Source organism: Lissotriton helveticus, chromosome 1_1 (genome assembly GCF_964261635.1).
Source record: "Lissotriton helveticus chromosome 1_1, aLisHel1.1, whole genome shotgun sequence".
Classification (NCBI taxonomy): Eukaryota; Metazoa; Chordata; class Amphibia; order Caudata; family Salamandridae; genus Lissotriton; species Lissotriton helveticus.
In genome coordinates, this window is record NC_136057.1 from 380517310 (window position 1) to 380538764 (window position 21455).

A 21455-nucleotide genomic window follows, 5' to 3' on the forward strand; every position below is an offset into this window, starting at 1 on the left:
TACTCACGGCTCTGCCTTGGTGGATAGTCTAGTGCGTAAGCGTTTTAAGACCACGCTTGACATATCTAACGGTTTTTATGCCGACCACTTGGATGGTCTAAGTTCCCAATGGACCTCCTTTACTTGCGGCGGTGTCCAAAAACAATTTCGGCGTTTGCCTATGGGCTATAAGAATAGCCCTGGGATTTTTATTGCCCGCATAGTCTCTCTTTTAGAGAGAGTCGACCCTGATGCTTGCTCTTATGTGGATGACATTTATCTCACAGACGACGAACTTTGGGAGCATCTGTGTTGCGTTGATCGCTTAATTTGTAGCTTTGCAGACATGGGTTACAAATTCAATTTTTCAAAAAATCGCACATTGCAGAATATACAGTGTTGTTCCTGGGCTACGAGCTCAACAATGAAGGTAGAGGATTGGCTCCTCACTTCCTGGAGAAATGCGCACAATTGCGCGCACCGACAACTCTGAAAAAATTGCAGTCTTTACTGGCTTTTTTTAATTTCGGGAAGACATACATTCCGGAATATGCCCAGCGTATCAAGCCTTTGTATGCTTTGATACAACCAACTTTTTCCAAATCATGCTGGCTGCCTGAGCACTCAGCTATTCTGCAATCCTTGCAGGCTGATCTGCTCGCTTCTAAATTCTTACTGACTCGTGACAACCACACCAACCTGGTGATAAGAATCATCCCTGCGTCGGTGGGTTTCACATACCTGACTTTTAATGAAGGAGACACAGTACACAGTACACAGTACACAGTACTAGGGCCCTCACCGATACCGAGTGACAAAGTAAAAAGTCTCGGAATCAAGATTGACAATGAGCTGTCACTGGCCAGTCAGATCTCCTCAGTAGTAGGGATGTGTACTGGCTTGATCAGACAGTTACGAAAGTTGGCCCCCCTCCTTTCCTTTTCCGCACTCCGTAAGGTAGTCTCCGCCACCATCGTCTCGAGGCTAGATTATGGAAACGCCCTTTATCTAGGCCTACCTAAAATCTTGATTAACAGATTGCAGGTGGTCCTGAATGACGCCGCGCGTCTGATCTTCAAGTTACCTAGAAGATCCCATGCCTCTCCTTTACTACTTAAGCTACATTGGCTTCCCATTGAACAGAGGGTGGAGTTCAAGAGCCTTTGTACAGCCCACAAGGCCATCTATGGGCAAGCACCTGCGTACATCAAAGAGCGCTTGGAGTAGTACATCCCCAAGCGAGTCCTGCGGTCTGCCGAATCCCAGCTTTTGGTCTGCCCGCGGTATAAGTTAAAAACCAAAGGAGGTAGGTCTTTCTCGGTTCTGGTTCCGCAGATCTGGAACAACCTACCAGAATCACTTCGGAAAGAAGCGAATCTCTTGCGTTTTAGGAAGTTGTTAAAAACCTTTTTATTTAGGGAGGTACTTGATCCAGATAAAAAAATCTTATATGCTCCTGTCTCTCTTCTGTCTTCATGCACGGTTGTTTGCTGTCTGGTTTGAGCGCCTAGAGACCTGTAGGTGAGTTGGCGCTATAAAAGACTAAGTTAACAATAACAATAACAGTACCTATTGCTTACAAGTCACACTTGTACACTTCGGCTGAAATGCGATTTTCCACTGTGGAGAAAGTTTTAACAGCTGTACAGATGGCGATTCTTAAAGAACGTGCTCTGTCACAGGGAAAACGCATGTTGGTTGTTACCCCGTGTCCTGCCTTGGAGGCAGTCACGAAAGCCAGTGTACCTAATTCAAAAGCTTTGCACCCTCAGTGGATACAATGGGCTGCTTCCTTGACGTCCCCGGATGTCACGTTTATTTTTGACGCCTCATTAAGGTCGCAGGAGTATTTACAGTATGAATTCGTTCATCCAGCTCCTTTAGCTATGCGACCTTTGGAGGATTTCCATTGCATCATTTACACTGATGGTTTGGCGCAGGTTGCGCATGGCTCTAAACACGCCTACGTTTCCGCATGCGCCATTTTGGTCGGTGCCATGGTGAATGATGAGTTCAAGTCCAGAGTCGTGCACACGCAGACTCTAGGGGACTGCACCGCACAATTGGCGGAGCTTCAGGCTCTGATGCTTGCATTGGAGTACGCGGATCCTAGTGTGACAACTCTTATTGTGAGTGATTCCTACTGCTGTGTCCAGTCTTACAATGAAAGCTTGTTCTTTTGGATTCAAAATGACTTTCGTGATTCCAAGGGTAGCACACTAAAACATAAAATGATCTGGGTTCGAGTGGCTGAGCTTAATGAGCAGTTGCCACTTGTGTTTGTGATTCATACTCTCGGCCATCAGCGTGTTGGAGTTCACGCTGTTGGTAACTCGCTTGCTGATGAGGCGGCAAAATCTGCAGTATCGACATATTTAGTTGCAGCAGTTACATGGTCTAAAAGTAAGATGGATGATGATATCTTGGCGGCTGTTGCTGCCACTAAGAAGGGAGGTAAATATCCTGCGGGGTTCCCTGCGAAGTACACATACCACTTAAGTCCCGATAAGGTTCCTTATGGGAAAATACCCAAAGTTGGGGAGAGGTTGATTCCCAACTCGGACCGCAGGAATACATTGATTACAGCGGCACATGAAGGTGTAGCGTCTGCGCATGCGGGCGTCTCGGCCACTGTATCTCAATTACAACAGCGTTTCTGGTGGCGAGGACTGTACAAACAGACGCGCGATTATGTCCTTCAATGTGACATTTGCCAGCAGATTAAGCCTTCGACTGCTGCACGTCCGCCACAGACACAGTTGTACATATCTAATAAACCACTAGGATGTGTTTATTTGGATCACTGCGGTCCTTTTTCTTCTGATACTGCGTATAAGTACATCTTAGTAGCAGTTGATTAATGCACACGCTTTGTGTGGGTCTGGCCCTATCGCAGCGCTGATTCACGGACTGTCATAAGAGATTTGTGTGTCTTTGTAGGGATTTTTGCCTGTGGTACCTTCCATTCGGATCAGGGTCCTGCTTTCGCCTCTAAGGCGTATAAGTATGCTATGATTTCGATGGGGGTCCAAGTCAAGTTTTCGTCTCCGTACAGGCCTGAGGGTAACAGTGTAGTGGAACGAATGAACCATGACTTAAAGCAATCATTGACAGCTCGAGTTATAGGCACTGGCAGAAACTGGCTGGCCCATCTCAATGGCGTGCAGCGTGCTCTTAATAATCTCCCTAGAAGGTCTCTGGGTGGGCGGACCCCATACGAAATGCTCTTTGGTATCAAGATGTTTGTCCCGGACCTTGACGGTCTAGACTGTGTGGCCCAAGCCACAGCCTTTGACGTAGATGAACATTGCAATGTTTTACAGGATCTACAAAAGACCAGAGACAGTCTTGCAAAGGAACATTTCCCCTCCACATCGGATGATGCGTTGCAGATCCCGGTAGTTGGCTGGCTACCCCAAGTTGGAGAACTGGTTCGAGAGAAGATCGATAACAAGAAAGAATTTGGTCCTTTCTATCGAGCTCCAGTTCCTGTGCTTGGAGTGAAGGGCACAAGAACAGTCATTTTCCCACCGCTTCCAGGTCGTAAGGAAAACAGGTTTATCTCAATTGACAATTTCAAAATACACAGAGTGGCCGATTCTTCTTAGTATGACCTCGGCAGTCTCCTGTCCTTCGATTGTGAGAAATTCTGTTTTGGCCACTGCTTCCAATCCTGAGCCAGAAGTGGCCATCGAGATGCCTACTATTTCCAGTCATTTATTAAGTACTTTGCCAGGTACTAACGTTGATGAAATTGATTACACATACCCGACTGACTTATCGAGGCCTGATTTGCAAACACGTTTGGCCACAGAATCCTGATTTTCTTTTGACACTGTTTCTCATAACTCAAAAAAGCCCTCACGTTTTGCAATTTATGGCAGTTTATTTAAAAAACACTTTTTAATTCCCCCTTGGACATATATTTGGTTGGTACTTTTTACAATTTACCTTTTTATGTCAATTGGTTTTGTGTTCTATTTTTTTCGAATCGTCAATGGACACTATGTCGAGGAGAGAACATGCATTCGACATCTAAATGGAACTTTGGCCCCCTTTCCTCATCGCATTCAGCACACAGACTGAAAAGAGACTTGACTTTTGTTAACATCACTGCTTGGCCTGTCCTTGATGGGATTGTGTGGGATGCCGTTAAATTTCAAATCCATGGCCCTACTGAGGTTGTTAATGTCCCTAATGTGCTCAGGGTAAACATGGGGGATGTAGTAAAACAAAACATACGTTCTGATGATTGGGATGTTCAGGCCGTGGAGGCTTTGTTTTCTGATTTGAAATATTATGCTGCCTTTGATGCTGAGGATTTGTACTTAGAATCTGCTAATTATGGTGATTTATTTTGCTTCCAACATTTTGGCAACCATTTTCTGCATAAGACTAATTCCAGAAGGAATACTGTAAATTATACACAGTGGGAGCATTGCCCAGCTCCTTTACAAGGCAGTTTGAGTACTTTTTTGAAAAAGTACACATATTTTACTGACTTTAATCAGTCCAATCCCGCTTCTTTTTATTTTAAATTGACAGAGAAGTCCATGTCCAAGGTTAATCTTACCGATACTAAGTTGTTGTACTCGAAGTCCTTTCTAGACAGGTTGGCTGTTGAAGGCTACGAGTTATGGAAGGAAACTGTTTGGGGTTCTAAAAGCTGGCAGGTGCAAGGCACTGAGGCTTTGCACCGAGCATGTCTCATCCCAAATCATATGTTGTTTTTGAATTCTACCATTTCGCAAACAACATGCTTTGGATTGGCTACTTCTAAAAAATTAAATACACCTACCGTCCCTGATTTAAAAGAATATTCTGGTTGGAGTAATAATACACAGTTTTTCATTAGGGAATTGCAAACTCTATTGCATAATTCGTCCTTTAACATATCCAGTTTGGATCTAAATGGTTGGCTGATGTGGCACAGAAGTTCTGATTTATGCTAACGTCGTTTTCTGGGCTTAGCTGAAGGATTTACACAAGTCAGGCCTGATCCCCGTTTTGATACTGACCATTCTGTCACCACTTATTCAGTAGGCAAATTATGTCAGAATTGGCTGAAACATTCTACATTGGCTGCGGTTAAACTACATCTATCCAAGCTGACTGATGATGTGGATTTAAATGATTTCATAAAAGGCCCGGCTAGTGGTAGATCTAAAAGATGGATATATGCGATTTACAATGAAATCTGGAAAACATCACAAATTGAGGCGGCTACACGCCTTAGAGCTATTGATCAAGCTAATTTAGAAAAAGTGCTTGCAGTTGTAGATAATAGCATTAACATGCTTTCTTCCCGCATTTACACGTTAGATAATATTGTGTCTTCTGTTGTTGATATTGTGTAAGATGAAGTGTCTGTGTTATATCATGGTCAAAATCAATTGCGTTCCATTATGCAATTTGCGTGGACCCTGCAGACGCTTAAGTCGGGGAAGGTGCCTTGGAAATACATGAACGTCACCTCCTCTCTTTGCCCCTTTTAATATGACTGACAAGCAGCGCTTACTTTCAATGAAAGATGCCTCTTTTTCTATGTTACACATTGAAAGGTTGGAGTCTTTACCGTTTTCTGTGGCAGAAGCCACTGCTGCAACGTGGCTTATCCACGGGTTAATCACGTTATCTTTTGCCTTATTTAAATTTACAAATTGTATGCGATATATTGCGATAGGCCGATATGAACCACTGGGTAGTTCGTTTCTCCATCAAGCCTGGTCGCTTCCTTTTACTTACAGATGCCTGAAAGATGGGAAAGAAGTGTATCTTAAAGGTGAGGAGTGCACAGAAACACCAGATCACTCATTAATGTGTAGACACATTCAATTACACGGTTCTTGTAACCAAGACCGGCCAAATTTAGCCTGTGTTTTGAAAGGTACTCCGGTTCCCGCAATCGTCCCCACTTTTACATTACTGGCAAATGGCAGTTATTTACTTTTAAATAACGAAGATTGTTGTGGGTTAATTAGAGGTATTGCTTATGTCGTTACAGTATCTGAATGAGTGGTTTGCTGCGAAAATGTTTTGTACCCACCCCCGCATGGGAACTCGGATGTTTCCATCTGGCCGCGAATGCCAACCTTGACGGCAGAGTTCAATGGAATGAATAGAATAAGAGCCCTTTTGTCCCAAAAAGAAGTGGCCCTGAGTTCGGCTCGTGAAACATTTGTCCTTTACGTAGCTAACACTCGCACAGAGGTGCAGGCTCTTTTAAATACTGACTTGCCATTGCATTTCAGCGAGCTGATTCATTCAATCTTTAACGCGTCCCCCACTTCTGGCCTCGCGCACTTTTTTAAGATAGTTAGCAGTGGTCTCGTGACTTCATTTGAAATGATATTTGGAGTCATTCCTGCTTTCTTTCATTCTATATTTTCAAGCCTATTTGGTGGATTTCCTGTTTTGCTGGTGCTGGCTGCAGGCGTCCTGGTCGTATTTTGTTTTATTAGAAATGGATGCCCATCCTTTGTTACGCGCCGCTCAGCCCCACCTGGCACTGTTTCGCAACAGGATGCTTGAGTACTATGGCACATTGCCGCTCGCGACTTTAAGCGCGGCATATGGATTATCGTTTCAATTTTCCTTTTTCACATGTGTCCAGCCTGTGTTTCATTGCCTGAGCTGCGATTTCGAGTAGGCCCTTGATTTGTGTCTCTGCAAGACGGTGTCTCCTGACGTCAATTTTAATCATCTGATGAGTTGTTTTGTTCGGACGAAAGGATTATGGCCTTGGCAGCGATGCATGGACTAATGGGTTGTTGGAACATACACGCAGCAGCGCAAGATTTCTTGGCACAGAGTTTTATTGAGAACCCACCGAGTTGTCCTCTGATGATGCTAGAGGCTGCGGTACTGGAAGAGCACGTATGTTTTTTCCCACTATTAAATTGGAAGGCTGAACTGTTTTCGGATGATGACAGTGACTTCCTATTGGAGGCTGTTGCTGCATATTTTGCATATTCAGTCCTGTCCTAAAGGATTTCAAGGCTTCTGATGACAAGCCGTTCTTACTTACACAATTGTTTTGCAAATTATGCGTACATTTTTCACCACCCAGACCTATTGACTTGAGTAAAAGTGAACAATGGATTGGCAAGTTGGAATTTTTTTAATTGACTTATGAAAATGTTTTTTTTCATCATTTTTTAAATTTGACCTGGCTCATCGTTCTTGAACTCTGCTTTCATGATGTGCCCCTTGCCTTATCTTATCTTATCCGTGCTCGGATCATGGGGGGATGTCATATAGCAACTGCTTGCCTATATACCATGTTAAGTTAGCATGAGGTTATTAAATGTTTAAACACCATTTTACCTTTGGCTGCTTCTGCACATGACACATAATTGTTGTTTTAGCTTTCAGCCTAGAAGAGCGTTGTGATCTACACGAGAATAATATGTTATTGCCCTGATATCAGTTTTGCTTAGTAAACTGTGTCTGTATAGTGAGTGCTGAAGCCTTCAAGGATAACTCGACACAGTGTTGTTGTGAGGTCTGATCTTCGCACCTTCCTAGACATAACATAAATGCAGCTGCTGCCAAAATCTGGCTTCAGGCGCGTTTTATATTGCTTTGCATACAGCACACGACACACACTTGAGGCTGTTTCGCATGCAGAGAGCTGGTGGAAGATGATGTGATCCCTTCACACTAGGATCTTGAGGTATGGGGCCGCCCTGCTAAAACCCACTGAGACCTTCGTAGATATAATATAATATGCTAGATAGGGAGGGTGAGAATTATGTGTTGTTGAACCCTATTCATTTCAGCATATTTAGTATGTTGTCACCTTTTGCATTCTATGGACTAGTAACTATGCTGATAACTTTGCTTCTTATAATATGTTTGCTTGTATTATCTAAGATACTGCATTAGTAAATAAATATTTCAAATATGCACGCGTCCTCATTTACTCCACGTTCTGGTTTGAAATGATTGTATAATGAAAGAGTGCTCATGTATTCCATGTGACCTGAGGTATTCTAAGTTGATGTTCTGGTTTGTCTAAACATTGGGAGTGTGTAATGACCAATGAGACTCTGTAGCTAGCTCGGTAAGGGGATTTTGGGTACTAAGGTGAGTTTTGGCACACCCTAATTCACTGAGGTTCCACATCTCTATGCACAGTTCTGTAGGAGAACGGAATCCCTGCTACACTAGGTTTTCTTAGGTGCCGGCAGAGCTAGGGTTCAAAAACTACGGCTGGCCACTTGGCCAAAAAAGGGTCATTTTACACTGCGAAATTGAGGTGTGATCACGTCGTGTTTTGCGTAGTTCCCTGTCGCAGGCACTAGGCCGACCCACACAAGTGAGGAACCATTTTTCTTATAAGACTTTAGGGAACACGGGGTGGGTGGAAAATTGTGGATCCACACAGATTCAAGAACTTTACACCACAGAAATATGGGAAAAATCAGTTTTTTTAAAACAATTTTTAAGGATTGCAATGGATTCTAGGCAACAGAACCTGGTGGGAGGCCGTCAAGTCACCCATCCTGGATTTCCCTTGGTGTCTACTTTTCAAAAATGTATAGCTTTGCTAGGTTTCCCTAGGTGCCGGAAGAGCTAGGGTTAAAAAATGACAGCTAGGCACTTTGCCAAAAAGGGTTACTTTTCACTGCGAAATTGAGGTGTGACCATGTTGTGTTTTGCGCCGTTTACTGTTGCGGGCACTAGGCCGAACCAAACAAGTGAGGTACCATTTTTCTCGGAATACTATGGGAAACGCGAGGTAGGTAGAAATTTGTGGTTCCGCACTGATTCCAGCACTTTACACGACAGAAATGTAGGGAAAATGTGTTTTTTGACAATTTTTTAGGTTTGCAAGGGATTCTGTGTAACAGAACCTGGTGGGAGGCAGTCAAGTCACCCCATCCTGGATTCTCCTCGGTGTCTAGTTTTAAAAATTTTATAGGTTTGCTAGGTTTCCCTACGTGCCGGCAGAGCTAGGGTTCAATAACTACAGCTAGGCACTTTGCCAAAAAAGAGTCATTTTTCACTGCGAAATTGAGATGTGACCATGTTGCGTTTTGCGCCGTTTCCTGTCGCGGGCACTAGGCCAACTCACAAAAGTGAGGTACCATTTTTCTTTGAATACTTTGGGGAACACTGGGTCAGTGGAAATTTGTTGATCCACGCAGATTCCAAAACTTTCCATTACAGAAATATTGGGAAAATGGGTTTTTTAAAATAATTTTTAAGGTTTGCAATGGATTCTGGGTAACAGAACCTGCTGGGAGGCCATCAAGTCACCCCATCCTGGATTCCCCTGGTTTTCTACTTTTCAAAAATGTATAAGTTTGCTAGGTTCCCCTAGGTGCCGGCAGAGCTAGGGTTAAAAAAACGACAGCTAGGCACTTTGCCAAAAAAGGGTCATTTTTCACTGCAAAATTGAGGTGTGACCATGTTGCGTTTTGTGCAGTTCCCTGTCGCAGGCACTAGGCCGACCCACACAAGTGAGGTACCATTTTTCTAGTAAGACTTAAGGACACGCGGGGTGGGTGGAAAATTGTGGCTCCACACAGATTCAAGAACTTTCCACCACAGAAATGTGGGGAAAATGTGTTTTTTTAAAACAATTTTTAAGGTTTGCAATGGATTCCGGGTAACAGAACCTGGTGGGAGCCTCGACTCCTCTGGGTTTCTACTTTTCAAAAATGTATAGGTTTGCTAGGTTTCTCTAGGTGCCGGTAGAGCTAGGGTTCGAAAACGACAGCTAGGCACTTTGCCAAAAAAGGGTTATTTTTCACTGCGATATTGAGGTGTGACCATGTTGTGCTTTGCGCCGTTTACTGTCGCGGGCACAAGGCCAACCCACACAAGTGAGGCACCATTTTTCTTGGAAGACTTTGGGGAACGTGAGGTAGATAGACATTTGTGGTTCCACACAGATTCCAGAACTTTCCACCACAGAAATGTAGCGAAAATGTGTTTTTTGACAATCTTTTAGGTTTGCATGGGATTCTGTGTAACAGAACCTGGTGGGAGGCAGTCAAGTCACCCCATCCTGGATTCTCCTGGGTGTCTAGTTTTCTTGAATGTATAGGTTTGCTAGGTTTCCCTAGGTGCCGGCAGAGCTAGGTTTCAATAACTACAGCTAGGCACATTGCCAAAAAAAGAGTCATTTTTCACTTCGAAATTGAGGTGTGACCACGTTGCGTTTTGCGCCATTTCCTGTCGCGGGCACAAGGCTAACCCGCAAAAGTGAGGTACCATTTTTCTTGGAAGACTTTGGGGAACGCTGGGCCATTGGAAATTTGTTGATCCACGCAGATTCCAGAACTTTCCATTACAGAAATATTGGGAAAATGTGTTTTTTTAACTAATTTTTAAGGTTTGCAATGGATTCTGGGTAACAAACCCTGGTGGGAGGCCGTCAAGTCACCCCATTCTGGATTCCCATGGTTTTCTAGTTTTCAAAAATGTATAGGTTTGCTAGGTTTCCCTAAGTGCCGGCAGAGCTAGGGTTAAAAAACGACAGCTAGGTACTTTGCCAAAAAAGGGTCATTTTTCACTGCAAAATTGAGGTGTGACCATGTTGCGTTTTGCGCAGTTCCCTGTCGCAGGCACTAGGCCTACCCACACAAGTGAGGTACCATTTTTCTTGTAAGACTTTAGGGAACGCGGGGTGGGTGGAAAATTGTGGCTCCACACAGATTCAAGAACTTTCCACCACAGAAATGTGGGGAAAATGTGTTTTTTTAACAACAATTTTTAAGGTTTGCAATGGATTCTGGGTAACAGAACCTGGTGGGAGGCAGTCAAGTCACCCCATCCTGGATTACTCTGGGAGTCTACTTTTCAAAAATGTATAGGTTTGCTAGGTTTCTCTAGGTCCTGGCAGAGCTAGGGCTCAAACGACAGCTAGGCACTTTGCCAAAAAAGGGTTATTTTTCACTGCGAAATTGAGGTGTGACCATGTTGTGTGTCGCGCCATTTCCTGTCGCAGGCACTAGGCTGACCCACACAAGTGAGGAAACATTTTTCTCAGAAGACTTTGCGGAATGCGGGGTATGTGGAAATTTTTGGTTCCACGCAGATTCCAGTATTTTCCACCACAGAAATGTAGGGAAAATGTATTTTTTTGACAATTTTTTTAGATTTGCAAGGGATTCTGTATAACAGAACCTGATGGGAGGCAGTCAAGTCACCCCATCCTGGATTCCCCTGGGTGTCTAGTTTTACAAAATGTATAGGTTTGCTAGGTTTCCCTACGTGCTGGCAGAGCTAGGGTTAAAAACTACAGCTAGGCACTTTGCAAAAAAGGGTCATTTTTCACTGAGAAATTGAGGTGTGACCACGTTGCGTTTTGCGCCGTTTCCTGTCGCGGGCACTAGGCCAAACCACAGAAGTGAGGTACCATTTTTCTTGAAAGACTTTGGGGAACGCTGGGTGTGTGGAAATTTGTTGATCCACGCAGATTTCAGAACTTTCCACTACAGAAATGTAGGGAAAATTTGTTTTTTTGGACAATTTTTTAGGTTTGCAAGGGATTTTGTGTAACAGAACCTGGTGGGAGCCAGTCAAGTCACCCCATACGGGATTTCCCCTGTGTGTCTAGTTTTCAAAAATGGATAGGTTTGCTAGGTTTCCCTGGGTTCCGGCAAAGATAGGGTTAAAAAACTACAGCTAGGCACTTTGCAAAAAAAGGACCATTTTTCACTGCGAAATTGAGGTGTGACCACATTGCGTTTTGTACCTTTTCCTGTCGCGGCACTAGGCCGACCCACACAAATGAGGTACCATTTTTCTCATAAGACTTTGGGGAACTCGGGATTGGTGGAAAATTGTGGATTCACACAGATTCCAGAACTTTCCACCACAGAAATATGGGGAAAATGTGTTTTTAAAAAAAAAAATTTAGGTTTGCAAGGAATTCTAGGTAACAGAACCTGGTGGGAGGCAGTCAAGTCACCCCATCCTAAATTTCCCTGGGTGTCTAGTTTTTAAAAATGTATAGGTTTCCCTAGGTGCCGGCAGAGCTATGGTTAAAAAACAACAGCTACTCACTTCGCAAAAAAAGGGTACATTTTCATTGTGAAAATTTGGTGTTTTCAAATTGGGTGTTGAGCCCTTTCCAGTTGTGGACACTCTGCCTACCCACACAAGTGAGGCACCATTTTTATCGGGAGACTTAGGGTAATTCCGATTTGTAAAGCAACTGTTATTATCTATTGATTTTTTATGCATTTCTGTCTTCCAAATGAAAGACATTGTGTACAAAAGAAGTCATTTTGAAAAATGACCTATAATTCTCATGCTAGTATGAGTATTCCCAATTTTGAAAATGTGCAAATATGTACTGTTTCTAAACTCTATAATTTGTTCCCATTTCAGAAATACATAAGTGTCTTTCATACCGATCTTTCCATGTATACATGTTCACACAATAATTGCTATGTACCCGGTACATAATAAAGTCATTGCAAATTGCTACTCAGTTTTTGACTCTGGGTTCGTCTGGTTCTTGGTGAACCTACATGTCCTATATATCCCCACAACCAGGCAGGTATATTGCTTTCAAAGAGCTGTCATAATTACAAGAAGTTACAGGTAAAAACGTTGACACAAAGGCAGTTTTTTTCAACTAATTTTCAATGTTTCCAATATTTAACTGTTAGTTTCTATAAGGAAACCTTGATGGATCTACACAAATGACCCCTTTCTGAATTCAGAATGTTGTCTACTTTTCTAAAATGTATAGTAAGATCCATTATTGCTTTCATACTCATTTTTACCATTACCTGGAAGAAGGTTGAAAGCACAAAAGATAGCAAAAATAGTCTGTGTCCCAGAAAACTGTCAAAACTGTGTATAAAATGTTGGTTTTCTGACAAAAGTCTGTCATTCCCTAAAAGGTGGGAAAATGGTGATTTCAGCCCCACAAACCCTTTTTTGGTAACGTTTGCAGGGAAAAACCCAGACGCTTTCATTTGTAGCCCGTTTTTCCCATTTTTCCGAAAAAAATAAAATATTGCTGTAGTTTGGCTAATTTCTGGGACCCCTCCAAGGGAATCTAAAAACCTTGGGTACCTTTAGAATCCCCATGATGCTGGAAGAAAAGGATGCAAAATTGGCGTGGATACCTTATGTGGTCAGAAAGTTACAGGGGCCTAAGCGTGCATTTCCCCAAATAGCCAAAAAAAGGCTAAGCACAGGGGGGGAAAGGCTTATCAGAGAAGGGGTTAATTGAGGGAATATCCTTTACTTGTTGTCTTTGCCTACTGTGGGGTCTCACACTGAAACTGGGGTGGGACGGAGGAGGTATAGTGGTGTGCATTTCAGAGGGCAGTGGTACTGGACCCCGTTTCTGAATCATGGTTTGTTTGGACCACTGTAGGTAGTGGAATGCTATCCGAATTTTTGCTGAATCATCGTTTTTCATGTTAAGTTATTTCATTTTTATCTGCTGTGCACTTCCCAACCACCGTGAATGTCAAATTGTAACCTTTTATATAACTGTATTCACACTCACTTTGTCAACCTGTTGGTTTGGGTATATCGTATTGTGTCTTGGAATGTGAAAGGGATGGGCTTCTATAAGCGCCACAAGATTCACTCATACCTCAAACATTGTGGGATACAGTTTGCATGCCTCCAGGAAACTCACTTGATGGCCATGGAACTGGCACAGCTGCGCAGAAGCTGGTGGGGCATGTTTTATGGCCCAGTCTACTACTCCTATACCGGGGGGTGATGAAATGGGTGGCACCGGAAGTCCCCTTTGTGGTTGAGCATTCCATGATAAAATCTGAGGGTAGTTATGTTATCCTGGAGGGTGCCCTGTATGAAGAACCCCTTACACTGGCTGCATTATATGCCCCAAATGTGGGACAGCCTATTTTCCTTGCCTCTTTAACACCTGCACTCTGCGCTTTCCCCGGTTTCTGGCGCGGGGACTTTTATTGTGTCCCGAGTCTTGTGAGGGATAGATCTACTCTCCCTCTGGCAGGGACCCAATCTCGCACTAACACCAGGGGATTGCAACAATGGGCACTCAACATGCAAACTGTAGATGCCTGGTGCACTCTACAGTTGTGCTTGATGGATATTCACACTAGTCGACAGTGCATACTTTACACACACGGATTGATCTGATTTACAACCATAGATGCAGGTTCTGATTATCATAAAGCAGAACAGGGCCTAGGTGAAAAAATTCACTAACGCGGAATACATAGGGAAGACTCTCTTAGACCATTGCCCACAGTTGGTGAACTTTCTTGGGGGCGTGCCCACCCGGAATTTTTTGCTTGGTGCTTGCAGCCTCTGACATTGGCAGATGAGCCATTCAGATCCCATGTAGGGGAGAACATAACCCATTATTTTACTGAGAACATTGGATCTGCTTGGTGGAATGGGGTGAGTTCGAGGTGGTGGTAAGGGGGAGCATGACAACATAGTTTGGCATGAAGCGTGAGTTGAGGAATGCGGTTCTGGGAATAGAGGACCACTTAAAGGGTACTGAGAGGGAATTGGTAGCCAATCTGGAGTCAGTGGGGGCCTTTGAGGGAGTGAGGGCTGTACTTAAAGGGTGCTACAGCACTTGTCCACCTTAGATTTTAGGGAATAAGTAAAATGTCAGCAAAGCTGGTTGGCAGGCCAGTAGCCTGATAGCTAAGCAGTTGTGATTGAAGGTGCCCCGTGTACCCATAGGGGCCATCCAGACTTTCGTGAGACACAGTCAAGTTGCAGTTGGGTCTCAATGAGGAGTTTGAGAGTTATAATAGGACGCTCTACAGGGTTCCTGGGTATTCTGACCAAAATCGGTGGCAACGTTTCTGCATAATATTAGAACCCCCGCTCTAAACCCGCTACAGCTATAGGAATTATAGGCCCTACTGACTCTTGAAGAGATCAAATTGGCTATTAAGCAGATCGCTAGGAGTCAGACTCTTGGTACAGATGGGCTCCCCATCAAGTTTTATGTCATTTATAATATCCAACTGATGCCTCGAATCTTGCGAGTCTATGGAGCAGCTAGGGAGCTGGCCAAACTGTCTGACTCCACGAGAGAAGCTCTGATAACTGTACTCATGAAACTGGGGAGAAATGTTTCATCCCTGGTAGGAACACATTCCTGAATCTCCGCCGTTTATTCTGTACTATGGACTGGGCCCATGCGACTTACACTAACTGCTGGGTGGCATCACTGGACATAAAAAAGTCTTTTGGGATGCTGGGTTTGGCTGATCTGCAAATGGTCTTATTCACATTCGGGATACGGTCTGAGTTCTAGAAGTGGATTTGGGTTCTCTATGGTTGTCTATTGTCTAGGGTCCGCATGTTGAGGTCATCTCGGGTAGGTTTGACATAGAGTGAGGTACTAGGTAGGACTGTCCCCTCTCCCCCTTGCTGTTTGCTTCTGCAATGGAGCCCTTAGCATGTTGGCTGCATGCATAGGGACGTCAGTAGGGAATCTGTGTTTCTGGATGCCACCAGGTCATATCAATGGTTGCCAATAACACCTTGATCTATGTGAAGGCTGGCAGGCATGTGTTACAAGCTATTATGGCGTACTCAGTGAATTTGGATGTATATCTGGTCTTCACATTAACTGAGGGAAGTGGTGTTTGTTCCCATTCATACAGACCCTGGAACACCAGTCTCACCAGGGTGAGGAGGATCCATTGCAGGAAGTATGACTCTAATTGATACCTGGGGGGTACAGATATACCACACGGAACAAGGCCTGGTTGATGGCAACCATGGGAAGGTATTAACATCCATTTGGCTGTCCCTCCCCTTCTGGTTGCAGCATCTATTGGTAGGGAGTTAGCAAAGATGTTGGTCCGATTCAAAGTACTATACTTCTTTGCTGCTCTACAAGTCTTATTGAAGAAATCTTTTTTCATGGAGTTGCGACATCTGCTCTTCTCCCTAATATGGGGATCTGGGAGGCATAGGGTGACCATTGCATCTTTATATCATGGAGGAGGGGAGCTTAGGGGCTCATAAGTATGAGTTTTACTATGCTGCTGCCCAGCTCCAGTGGCCAATGTGCTGGCTCAGGGATACGCCGAGCTCAGAACGATAGATAGTGGAGCTGAAGTTTGGCAGCAAGTCATTAGTGGAGTGGCTCCTGGGGATCCCCTTCTTTTATCGTGGCCTTTCTCATATGCTCCTCGGGATATCTGTCTGGTGTTAGAAGAAGTTTATTCATGTGGCAGGAAGGTGGTACCTTATGCCCCAGTCCTTCCACTGTGGGTCTCACATTTAGGTAGACGCTTGGTGGAGACTTGCCAGATGGGATGTTGGACTGTTGCAGGAGTTCAAAGGAGGGGAGGCTGTCCCCGTTTGAAGACCCTGTGGCTGAATATGGGCTGGAATCGAGCAATTCCTTCTGTATTCTGCTTTGCCTGGAGAGGTGGGCGATATGTGGGGATCAGAACTCCAACTGAACATATTCCCCAGTGTACTCATACATGTCCTACCTGATAGAAATCCACACCTCCGCATCCGGGTCACCAATCAACTGCAAAATCACAGCAATGTCCTGGTAAAGTCACTGCAGCTGTGAAGACACGGGAAAACATGCACACAATGTAGTAGGCGGGGCCTGTTACAGGTGCATTGTCCCATGCACGTCTCCTTGCTTGTCTGCCTTGATTTGAACACAAATCAGCAGAAACAGAGCTAATGGTAATATATCACTGGCATCTTGTATGAGGTATCCTGTCAATGTATGGATTTCTTCCATTACAACTCATGGAATGCCATCCTGGTCATAGATGTGTTTACTGTAAATAATGTTCATGTATTATGTCATGTTCTAAAACTGGCTCCATCATGCCGTAAGTATTAGAATAATATGTAGTTATTCTGTGCACACCCTGGGCCTGAAAGACAGTTGGAAGCCACACCCGGTTTGCCACAAATCCTGGGCCAGAATGAAAGTTGGGCCACACCCAGAACCACACTCAGCACCTGCTTAGGAGCCTATTTAAACCACTCCCCTTCACTATTCAGGGCGTGGCCTTGTTGCTTAAACACACTTACATGGCTCCAGCTTTTCCAATCAGCATCTCCTGCTTGACAGCCTTGTATCAGCAATTTCCTGGCTTCCTGGTTCAGGGCTGAGTCTCCGGTCCGACTTCTTCTTCCATGTCGTGTTCCCTAAAAAAGAAGCTCACAGAGAAAACATGTTTTGAGGTATTTTTTGGAAGACAACTATCCCACGGTGAATCTGTTTACATTAGAACTTGGAACGTTTGCTTTAGAACTTGGAACATTGCTCTTTGAACTGCGCATAATATTAGAACTATATTTCTTGGACAGAAGGAATACACTTCATCTTGAGTGTTATGGCGAGTTTTCTCGTAGTTCCCAGAAACTATTGACATTTATAAAACAAAGACTAAAATAGAAGATTGTGCCTTTTTAAAAGTGTGAAAATAGTTATCGCAAGGCAAAGTTAGCCTTAAGAATCACAACAGCACAGATGTGGTTTTGACTACTATTATTTTGCATGCAGTATTTTGTTCCTTTATGGCAGAAGGTTGTTTATGCAGCATTTGAACCTCTGTGGACTCACGGCATCTGATCCTAAGCTGGGTATATAAGGATTCAGGTACCTATGCTGATGAACATAACTAAATGCTATCATGATTGTTAAACTTTGAAAGTATGTTAATGATTGTATTGTTTACTACAGATTGCAAAAAATCAACAAGTAGATTGTTAGATCAACCCAAAATTCTGTTGAAACCTACGTAGTCTGTAGGTAAGAATTATTGGAAACGTTTGGTTACAAGTTTATGATAACTGTAAGAAGGTACAGCCTCACAGATATACACATTGTTTATCTTCTGTGTTTTGTACTTGAAAGTCTAGTAGAAAACTCAAGCCACTATTCAGTTACATTCCTGTTTATTGTTTCCTGTGAATACTGAAGCCCACAGAAGCCCTGGTCCCCCTAAAGAAGACTGTTGGAATCTTCTTGTTTCTCTTCTCTTGTCATCCCAACCCCTTTCCCCCCTGAGACTACCCGGTTGATCCTAAGTTCTATCTTTTTATCAATCTGCTAGTTTCTAGAGGGATTGGGGACCTGTCCTCTCATCATTCACATCGTCATCAAGGTGAGTGCCTCGTAACAGGGCCGGTGCCAGGCATGGGCAGTCTGCCCAGATTCACAGGGCTCCACCCTCACCCTTCCCACAGTAAGCTTCCCACACCCATTTGGGAACATGCTGTGTGCCCCTCCTGTGCCCCCCTTGCACAATTTATCAGCCAGGTGTAGCCTGACCTCACACCTCACACATCAAAGGACAAGGTAGATTGACTGGAAAGGTGGGGGTGAAGAGGAATACCCTGCACAGAAGATCAGGGGCTGGACAAACCTCCTCTTCACACCTACCTTCCACTCATATGAATCAAACTGAGTATAATTACAAAATTAAGACTCACATTGCATATGAACATCCACTGAACTGTTCTCACTGCATGTCAAATCCCTCAGAAAGACCCAACACTGACACTCTGCACATATCATACCATAGGTTAGCAGCAATGTGGCTAGCCCAAAGAGAAGTGGACAGTGCTGGAAAGCCATGGAGCAAGCCACATAGCATGTGGACATCACATGCAAGAAGAGCAACATATCAGACCACCCTTAGGCCCTCAAATCAGACATGGGTGGCACAGTGAGTGAAATTAAACGACAATGACCTCTGTGCAACAACTGAGGGATACATCAATGCAAGCCATGCATAGGCACGGGAATGATAGGAAGTGTCAGAATTCATACAGTGACCAGGGACACATCTGTGTCAACTTACTTGACATGCGTATATCATCAGCACAACACACATGGCTCATTGTCACACTCCCTGACTGTCAAACACAAGTAGGACCTTCACATATACCCCCTCTACCCATCTCACACCTGTAACATTCAACACCTGTGAGAAACACACATAATGGTGCAAATGATGTCCTATGAGTTCACTGACAACCAATCACACACCCTGTGGTGCATCCACAAATATTAGACTCACACTCAGGGCTGCCTGAACCAATGCTGTCACAAAACCAATAGCCAACCACAAATCTCACAAACAACATTCACAGAAGTCCAACAAGCCCAGACATGTGCAGGAAAACTGTGCAAAGGCAATGTGACCCTAGACAGAACGGAATACACATCATTGTCACCCTGGACAAATGCACAGACACCATACCCCATCACAAACAAGAATTCTATCATCAAAAAACAATCATAAACAATAAGTGGGATAAAGGGGACAAATCAGCTAACACACACATACACACCACACCAGTCATCAAGTGAACATGGTGTCATAGTGTACCACAAGCACAGGGAATGGGCATCCAAAGTGCAAATCAGCAAGGCCATTGGCCAGTACCAATTCAAAGTATGTACATGTATGCATTAGAAACTGCACAGGGAATGGGCATCCAAAGTGACAAACAGCACGACTATTGGCCAGTACAAATTCAAAGTATGTACATGTGTGCATGAGAAACTGCACAGGGAATGGGCATCCAAAGTGCAAAACAGCAAGGCCATTGGCCATTACCAATTCAAAGTATGTACATGTGTGCATTAGAAACTGCACAGGGAATGGGCATCCAAAGTGACAAACAGCACAACCATTGGACAGTTCAAATTCAAAGTATGTAGATGTGTGCATTAGAAACTGTACAGGGAATGGGCATCCACAGTGACGAACAGCAAGGCCATTGGCCAGTACCAATTCAAAGTATGTACATGTGTGCATTAGAAACTGCATAGGAAATGGGCATCCAAAGTGACAAACAGCAAGAACATTGGCCAGTACACATTCAAAGTATGTACATGTGTGCATGAGAAACTGCACAGGGAATGGGCATCCAAAGTGACAAACAACAAGGCCATTGGCCAGTCCATAGTTGCGGTGTGCACATGTGTGCATGAGAAACTTTACAGGGAATGGGCATCTAAAGTGACAAACAGCAAGACTATTGGCCAGTCAATAGTTCTGGTGTGCACATGTGTGCATGAGAAACTGCATAGGGAATGGGCATCCAAAGTGACAAACAGCAAGGCCATTGGCCAGTCAACAGTTCAGGTGTGCACATGTGTGCATGAGAAACTGCACAGGTAATGGGTAACACCGTCCACTGCCTTGGGAATCACCACAGCTCCGGGGATACAAATGGGCAGTCTAGGTACCGCTGTGGGAGAGATGGTGTTGGAAAGGGAGACTTTGCCTCATATTTGGCTGTCAGTTGAACTGGGAGGTGGCTGATTGTCTGGGCCAGTTGGAGGACTGGACCTGGGAGAGAGAGGACTAGTTGAGGTAGAGGCATCAGTGGCTGTGGTAGCCTGAGGGCTGCTTGGACCAGATGGTGTGGTGGTACGGGGAGGCAGAGAGATGCAGCCGTGTGACACAGTGTGAGAGGGTGAATGTTGAGGGCTGGGTCTCAACTTCTTGGGGATTCGATAGCCCACAATTGTCTTGGCCGGAGTGGGGTGTGAGGTGGGCACAACAGCCTCACTCTCCACCAAAGGTGTATCTGGTGCAGGTGGCTCTACCAGTGGGGATTTGCTGGATCTGGTGGTACGCTTGGGGTGGCCTTGCCTTTTCCCCTCCAATCCCTGTTGGCCAGGTGAACCAGCTACTTTTCTCTCCTGTCTCAGCTTCACAGGGGTGTGGGTGGGAGTTGAGGTTGTGGGTGAATGTACCTAGGAAAGTATTTGTGCTGATTATTTGCAGTCACCAGGTTCACAGCATACAGGGCAACTGTATGTTTGTCTGTGGGAGCAGGTGTGGGAATGGAAGTGCCCTTGGATGGGGGTGATTTGGATGAATGGGAGGTTCAGGCCTGCTTCTTGGCCTGATACTCCTGAGTGTCATGTGATGGGCTTTTGCCTTTGCACTCCTGTGTGCCTGTTTTGTGTTGGGGGATGGTGACTGTGCTCTGGGCCGCTTGGAGTGCTGCTGTCGTGTGCTGCCTGTGGAGGACTTGGCGCCTGAGGGCTTTGGCATGTGGACACTCTCATCAGGTGGTCCTACTAACAGGGTGACTGCTGAAGGGACTGGAGCTGGACTGGGAACATGTGAAAGCTGAATAGCTGCTGTCACAGTGGAGGACAAAGACTGGACAGTTCTGTGTAGCCCACCCACGTCAAAATGAATGCCCTCCATGAAGGCAACTACCTGTGCCAACTTCTTGTCATGATCCTGAATGGCATTCAGGAGAGCAGCCTGACCCAGACACAGTTGGCACAAAAGGTCCACCGCATCCACACTGAGGGCAGCAGGGGAGACAGGGGCAGGGGCAGTGGTGCCTGGGATGAAGGACACTCTACCCTTCCTAGGGCTTCAGGCACGGACAGCACTTGTGGTAGTAGCTGGGAGGGTGGGCACTGCACGGTGTGTGGTGGAAGATGAGGCAGATTTTGAACTCGCTGTGCCCGCCAACATTGAGGAGTCTCCACTGGAGTCAGATGATGTTGAGGT

At 44.7% G+C, this 21455-nt stretch overlaps 1 long non-coding RNA gene across 2 annotated transcripts in view; it reads right to left on the reverse strand.

Annotated features, from left to right (window-relative positions):
• Positions 1-17100, reverse strand: part of LOC144769607 (uncharacterized) — a 49633-nt gene extending 32533 nt beyond the window's left edge. For both annotated transcript variants that reach the window (XR_013598732.1, XR_013598731.1), the window contains exon 1: positions 16990-17100. This is a non-coding gene — a long non-coding RNA (uncharacterized LOC144769607). The remainder of the gene's footprint in view (positions 1-16989) is intronic.
• Positions 17101-21455: the final 4355 nt, after the last annotated feature.